Source organism: Amblyomma maculatum, chromosome 4 (assembly GCF_055883805.1).
Source record: "Amblyomma maculatum isolate TAMU_Amacu chromosome 4, ASM5588380v1, whole genome shotgun sequence".
Taxonomy (NCBI): Eukaryota; Metazoa; Arthropoda; class Arachnida; order Ixodida; family Ixodidae; genus Amblyomma; species Amblyomma maculatum.
The window spans coordinates 33,560,799-33,568,601 of NC_139347.1; the positions used below are offsets into that span (position 1 = coordinate 33,560,799).

The 7,803-nt window shown below is 45.7% G+C and overlaps 1 non-coding gene across 1 annotated transcript; it reads right to left on the reverse strand.

Moving 5' to 3' along the window:
- Nucleotides 1-5,083: 5,083 nt before the first annotated feature.
- On the reverse strand, nucleotides 5,084-5,289 carry LOC146190661 (small nucleolar RNA U3). The gene has a single exon (XR_014707100.1). It is a non-coding gene; the product is annotated as a small nucleolar RNA U3 (small nucleolar RNA).
- Nucleotides 5,290-7,803: the final 2,514 nt, after the last annotated feature.

The window sequence follows — 7,803 nt, forward strand, 5'->3', positions numbered from 1 at the left end:
AATACATAGATACGGCCGAGCTAATTTCAAGGAAACAGCAAACGATGAAATCTCAGGACAATAAAAACCTTTTTGATATTTTTAAACTTTGTCCACCTATTCTCCTCTACCTAAGCTTTCAAAACCATTTAAAAAAAATTGCATAATTTTGTTGCACTACTAATTACGGACACTTCAATAAGGCTCTTATGCAAGGCATAGCGCACCACGCGGTTATGAAGATTCATTTGTGAATCGCCCACGAGTTTTAAATTTCTGGCATAATATAGTAACAGGGCGAAATATATTTACAACAGAGGGTTCAATATATAAATTTAAATAAATATATATATTTATATGTATGTATGTATGTATGTATGTATGTATGTATGTATGTATGTATGTATGTATGTATGTATGTATGTATGTATGTATGTATGTATGTATGTATGTATGTATGTATGTATGTATGTATGTATGTATGTATGTTGTTTTTTAGAGAGAGCCATGCAATGCAGGTCCAGTTCGACACATTTTCCTTGACCTTCCACAAACGAACGCGCCACTTCTTTATCGCTCTTCACCCGCAAAAATATTGCATCTAGTCATTTTTGACGCTGCAAATTAGCTGTTGCAGACTCCGCAATAAATGATTCGGAATAATTTTTGTACGCGCAGAGCTCCTGAGGCGCTATGGCATCGGGCAGCACACAGATGTTTTTCGCAATCACCTTCACTCAACGTTCTTTTAGATATATCTAAGAACGTTGCCTTCACCATAACGCAGAGTTTCACAAAAGACGATAAAGTTTGTTCCAAATAATGTTTAGGGAAATGAAAAATTGCGAAGGGCATGGAGAAGTGCTTCTATAAAACAGTGTTTCTGGACTGCATTCGTTTATTCGAATGATTCGACAGCGCACATTATTTTCATCCTTGTACAGAGTTTCGATGCAGTCCCGGCTATACGTGCCGGCATAGCAAAGAGTTTATTTGGTACCTTGAACGTACATTTGAAACCACAGACGATCGTGGGTGCGATGTTTATACAATAGTCAATAATACAGTGGGAACAGTCGATAGAACGCGCGCGTTCCTGCAATGATTTGCTTGTGGTGCCAGTATATACGTCACGAAACGCTACACGCAACTCTAATTTGTAGTTGTTGTTGCGACTGTAGGAAGAAGGAAAAGAAAATGCACGGGCCTGCTACTGGCTGAGCCACCTCCGCTGCTTAACTGATTTATTTATAGGAAGGGAAAGGCGCGGTAACTGTCTCACTTGTTTTCTGTGGACACCGCAACCGCGCCGTAAGGGAAGGGAGGAAGGTGGGAGTGAAAGTGGAAAGAGAGAAAGAGGAGCCGCAGTGGAGGGCTACAGAGTAATTTCGACCACCTGGGGATCTTTAACGTGCGCTGACATCGCACAGCACACGGACGCCTCTTCGTTTCGCCTCCATCGAAACGCAGCCGCCGAGGTCGGGTTCGAACCCGGGTACTCCGGCACAGTAGCCGGGCGTCTTACCACTGATTTATTTAAACTGATTTATTTATAGGAAGGGAAAGGCGCGGTAACTGTCTCACTTGTTTTCTGTGGACACCGCAACCGCGCCGTAAGGGAAGGGAGGAAGATGGGAGTGAAAGTGGAAAGAGAGAAAGAGGAGCCGTAGTGGAGGGCTACGGAGTAATTTCGACCACCTGGGGATCTTTAACGTGCGCTGACATCGCACAGCACACGGACGCCTCTTCGTTTCGCCTCCATCGAAACGAAGCCGCCGAGGTCGGGTTCGAACCCGGGTACTCCGGCACAGTAGTCGGGCGTCTTACCACTGCACCGTGCACAGAAGAGAAAATAGAGAAGAAAAGGAAGAGGGAGAGAAAGAGAGAAAGACGCTCGTCGAAAACAGTCGTCGCCCACAATCGAAACGGTGGTGGGTGCAATGACGGCCTACCTGCTCAACTATAAATAAAAAGTGAAACGCACTACTTTATTATCTCAACTCTTTAAATGGTGACCACTGAAATATATGCCCATCATCAATCATATATAGTTCACCCAGTGCTGCTGACGCGCTGGTCCAATTTGTGGCGTACACTATTTATCCCTTTGTTATAACGTGGATTTGCGGATGTTTTTCGTCGCCACATGACCAACCTCGTAATGAAGATTGTATCCTTTCGCAGGGATTGAGCCGAAGTTATCCACTGATGGTAACGCCAAAAGCACTTTGATTTATTTTCTAAGTTTTTGGACAGCAAGTTTCTTAACTTACTCCTTAATTGGTGAAAAAAAAAATCAGTTATAAAGTTCCCCATAGCACCAAAAAACCCAGCGGCCATGACCGTGCATCTAGAGCCGGTGCAATCGCAATCGCTGTTACTCTACACAAACTTCCTCTGCGTGCGGTGCATCTCCACTTGTCACGCAGGTTCAGTTTTACAAGCAATGCTCCTTTACAAGGGGCCTTTCTAGAAAGTGCGCTATACGGTTCTGTCGCTGGAATTGCTTTTTATTCTCTGCGTTTTTCCTAATAGATAAGTGTTGGCAGTTGACTTCTCGCGAAATATCTTCCTTACCAAGGAAATGAAGAAGCGATCCTGCGCCCAGAACTTCACCACCACTATCTCTGCTTGCCTTTGATTCTCGCCGAGTGGAACCAAGATACGCTTATTTGTTAGGCGAGGGAAGAATACAAGGCATGAAATTATGCGTGTAGCCAGAATAAATGGTGCAACCTGGTGGTGACAGTTAACAGCTGTGGCAGTTCTTAATTGCTTTCACTCATTCCTGATCATTGGGCTTAGATTAGCTTATATTAGACACGGCGGACTGGCTAGAAGTCCTATCTCTGTAGAACCGTACCGTGTAGAACCGTGTTGAACTTCATTATATAAAGTTAATAACAATGTCAAATTGCTATAGGCGCGTGCTTATACAACGACATTTCGCTTGCATGCATGGGCCGTGCCGGCCATCATCATGATGCACTTGTTCGACCAGTACGACGACCTGTGGGAGTCGATGCGGTTGAGCTCGCTGTTCGCCAAATAGCGAGAGGAAGTGGCTGCCATGAGGGTGACCAGTAACCAAGGGAGCCTTCTTCACAAACAACCTTGAACATGTGAAACTCGTGAACAGAAGGAAGAGACTGTGAATGAACTTCGGGCGCCGAAGTTTTGCGTAGACAATTTCAAGATACATAATTGTGCATTACAAATGATACTGAGACAATTTCTCTGACGCTGCTGTTTTATACGGTTATTTGTTCATCGGCCAGTTAATTGCATTTCCAACAAAATATATTTATTAAATTCAATGCCATTTTTTCTATGCGATGCTGCATGACCAAAACGTACATGCGCAAATTTTGGTGCGCATTCAATATCTTGCGAAAGTTACTTCGCTGTGAACGAAAGCAGCTTTTATATTTATATTCATGTCTTGCGTTGCCTTGTAACTAACCTGTTTATTACGATTATACACAATTAATTAAGGTAATTGGCGGCTGTCGGTGGCGTTTGTTTACGAAATGGTATACGGTGAGCGCGTACGCCTGGATACGAAAAGCGCCCGAGATGGCCGATCAACACCGTACACTTTGCGTACTGAAGCAAGTGCCAAGGGCAACACCTGAAGTAGGCAGTGTCCGACGCTGCTTTTATTCAACCTTCGAGTATCACCTGAAGGCGGGCAGTAAGCTACAGACCCTATCGATAATCGCCGGATCGTTTGCTCGGTGCAAATGATCGTTGAAACATGCCTGACGCCAATTCGCAACGCTTGCCGCCCCGTATGCCGCGTGCTTACCGCAAAAGTGCTGCCCTCGAGAGCGGCGGAAGACAGCGCTCTGGTCGTGCTCTACGCCCTGGTCGTCGCTAGGCCTACATTGCTGTGCATCGAAGCCGCAGTGGACGGCGCTTTGGAAATGATCAGGGCTATAGTAAATTTCCTATTCGGGAACTGACTTAGTCTATATTCAGTTGTCTCATAGAAAAAAGAAGGTTTTACTTCAGTGACGCTTTAGCAGCGGAGCTAGAGTACGAGATCGAATGAGCTGCTGCGCCATATATACCAGCGCCGGCTGCTACACGGGGCTGTAAGCAGAAACAATTCTATCAGAAACTCGTTACGTATCAGCGATCCCCAGTAGATAGTGTAAGAAGGGAGGGATTACTCGTTGCCATCCACCTAAGCGCAGCTATACGGCTACAGAAGGAAAAATATCATGAATTAACCATATATGATGTGATTGGCTATCAATGACAGGTGACTGATTCATGATTGGTTTACCTAGCGTAGTGAAAGTTTCGTTTCCATTGTAAATTGGTTTATAAGAAAGGAAAGGCGCAGTATCTGCCAATGTCACGAAGGTGAAGACCATCCCGAACGGCTCGAACTATACCTGGCGTAGTCTGAAGCTTTCACCTATAAAAAAAAAAAAACTGGGTCGGTGGTACCTCAACCCTATATGCAGTTTAACGGAGTACACTTGGTCATAAAGCGAATAGCAGAGATTTTGCACAATTATCTCAGTTAATTAGGTAATAGAAAGTAATATAAAAGATGCTGTAAGGAGCACTACATGACGACAAACAATATCGTTGGTCTCAGGCAGCTACAGGCGGCGGTTTATTTAAATCCTTGGTTCAAGTTACGTGGAACATCCTGTAGATATGCGTGAATGAGACATGGCGCGAAGAAAGGAGTACGAAACACGCCGCACGGCTGACGCCGCTGTGAGTTTAACTGGTGGAGTATAAAATCTTCATCGGAAGGAAATCCCGGCTTCGTTGGCAAAAACGCGGTGCCTGACCCTGTCAAACTGTATACTTTAATAGGGACCCCTTTACAACATGATGAAATCCCACTTAGCCTCAGAGTACATAATATTTACAACTTTCTTTGGCTCAAGAAGCAATTAAGCGGGATGTAAAAACTACTCTGACCTGTGAACAGCCTTTAAGTTGGACTACGAACTGTGCTACAATGTACAGTACTACACTACACTGTACAGCACTGTACTTCAACTGCATTCCTAACACGGCAGCATGAAACGCTGAAGGAGGTCTAAAGGTTCTAATTTTGGAAAGTCTAGCACAACCAACCACTCAGACTGGATCTTCGTCCACCCACCAGACTAGCAAGTCTAGAGGCACGGTCATCAATGGTTAAGGACAAACTAAGTCCGAAAACCGACTTCGCGCTCAGGCGAAGACCCTCAACTCATCATCGTGGTTGGGTGTGTACCGAAATCGCGACTTGCGACTCGGCGATCATCCTACAGAAATGATCCTATGAAGAATGATCTTACCCAAGTGTCGTCTACGATTCGAAGCCCTATTCTTTGACCGCGCTTTAAGCAACACATATTGCGGACGAAAATTCTAAGGTATGGTGCAGTTTGAGCAATTCCTTGCAATATGCGTTAAATATTTTATTTTCGGCGGTTACCAGACGTCAGTCTATAAGTCTACAGTGCAATTTTTCTTTCATTTATAAGGAAAAGGACGCGCAATTGCGGCTTCATATGTTGATTTTTCACCATCGGGCGTTATAAGAGCAGCGGCGACACCTCGTGGGGGAGTGTGTAACTAAACCAAAACCGAAATACGTAGTCTTTGTCAAAATTGCGTAGAGCCGAGGGGGTCTGCTTCTGAGCCATGATAATGCGGCTTTTAATTTCTTTCCTACCGTTTCCAATGGGACCTACACAATGTCAACCGGACAGTAGGTAACCTTCCTGCTGTGTACTGACAAGGTCTTCGCTGCCTCGTGGCCACTTCAGAGAACAAAGGAAAAAAGACGCCAGCCGGCACCCCTTCACCTGCAGCACCATGACTCATCATAGACTTTAACCCCCTCCCCCTCCCCCTTTTTCTTCTAATTTCTTTCACACCCTTTAAACCACTTCTCCCCTCTCTCTTCTACCCCCCCCCCCCCCCCACCCCTCCTCTCCTCGCCTCTCCGTTCCTTGCTGTACCAAGCCGTGCTGCACCCCGCCGAAGTGGTGCAGTGGTAAGACGCCCGACTACTGTGCCGGAGTACCCGGGTTCGAACCCGACCTCGGCGGCTGCGTTTCGATGGAGGCGAAACGAAGAGGCGTCCGTGTGCTGTGCGATGTCAACGCACGTTAAAGATCCCCAGGTGGTCGAAATTACTCCGCAGCCCTCCACTACGGCTCCTCTTTCTCTCTTTTCCCCCTTCACTCCCACCTTCCTCCCTTCCCTTGCGGCGCGGTTGCGGTGTCCACAGAAAAAAAGTGAGACAGTTACCGCACCTTTCCCTTCCTATAAATCAATCAGGCACCAAGCCCAGTGTCATGCACCCCGGAAGAGCCGGCTCCGAAACGTTGGGTTTCTGTAGAATTTTCAAGTTTCTGACAGGCCGCGCGACGTCGTGGGCTGAGGACTCGCCGCTGTCGCTCAGGTTCTGGGTTTCTAGAAAATTTCGCGTATCTCCCGGAAGCAGTTCGCGAGGCAGCCAACCGCAGAATGTTTTGGGGCACCCAACTACCGTTCTAAGTTTTTTTTCTCTCTCTTTTTTTTTTTTTTTTTTTTTTTTTTTTTTTTTTTTGCGAGCGAAGTTTGTTTTTGTAGTCCGGTTTGAGCGAAGTACCTGCAGACGCTCATTTCGTCTGATCCGTACATATATGAGCGCATCGAGATAATTCAGTAAAAGCTTGGTAGGGTAGTAAAGGAACAAAAAAAAAAGGCTAGTGTGGTTAAATATTGTTACTGCTTGCAATATAAGTCTGCATCGAAGTGTAGTAGCGCACCGCTGCGACCTTTTATTCTTTTTTTTTTTTTTTTTTTTTCTAGAGCAAACAGAGCGAGGCTGAAAACGCGCCTCTCCGTCGCTATACGTCACGGTGGAAGAATCCACCGGGCCTTATGTGCACCAGCGGCAACGACATGCGTTTGCGTCGTCGTCGCGCGACGCATAGCCAGGGATTGTCGCCTCATGCGGTTACCGCTTTATGCCCTCTGAAGAAAGCGACATGCCCATGCAGTGCATATATTATTTGTTCTCATTTTCATATGAGTTGATTACGGGTGGTTAGTGAGCAAATGTGGCTGTAAGGACTATTATGTCACATAGAGAGCCACGTGTAGCAAGCTTCCTGTTGAGCTTTTATTGCAAGCTAATACATACGAGACAAATAATGAGCCGAATAAGCGCCAATGTTGTGTACGTTGCGTTGGAGTGCTTCTCTAAGGCGCCTCTACATATCAGCGCTTCCACGCGTCTAAGGAACAGACCCGCTGGGCTCAGCACTTTTGATAAAAGGCTGTACGAGTGCGTGCGCGCGTGTGTGCGCGCGTGTGTGCGTGTGTGCGTGCGTGCGTGGCGTGCGCGTGTTTGTGTGTGTGTGTGTGTGTGTGTGCGTGCGTGCGTGCGTACGCTATACAATTCTTACACCCTGTCTACGAGACATGGTCTTTGTGGGCCCCGTAACGAAAAGCAGCGCCTTCAAAAACGCGCTAAGTGTTGAAAAATATTTAGAAAATGTTGAAAAATTTTTGCAGTTATCAAAAAACAAATGCCAATGTCAAGGTTTGCAGACGCCGTATATAATTGAGAGAATGGGACTGTCGTGTGGAAAAATTGGGTATTTATTAGTTTTGCTGTGTGTCTCAGCGCCGCAGCTTTCTACTGACACAGAAAAAATTATGGAAGAGAGAGAGAGATATATTTTAATGGAAGATAATTAATTTAGAGAAGATAATTTAATTATGGAAGATAATTAAGCTCCGCCTTTAAGGGTATGACGCAATAGAGTTGAAAGCTCTCGTCTGCAGCTCCCCTTGCGGTTCCCTGTTAGT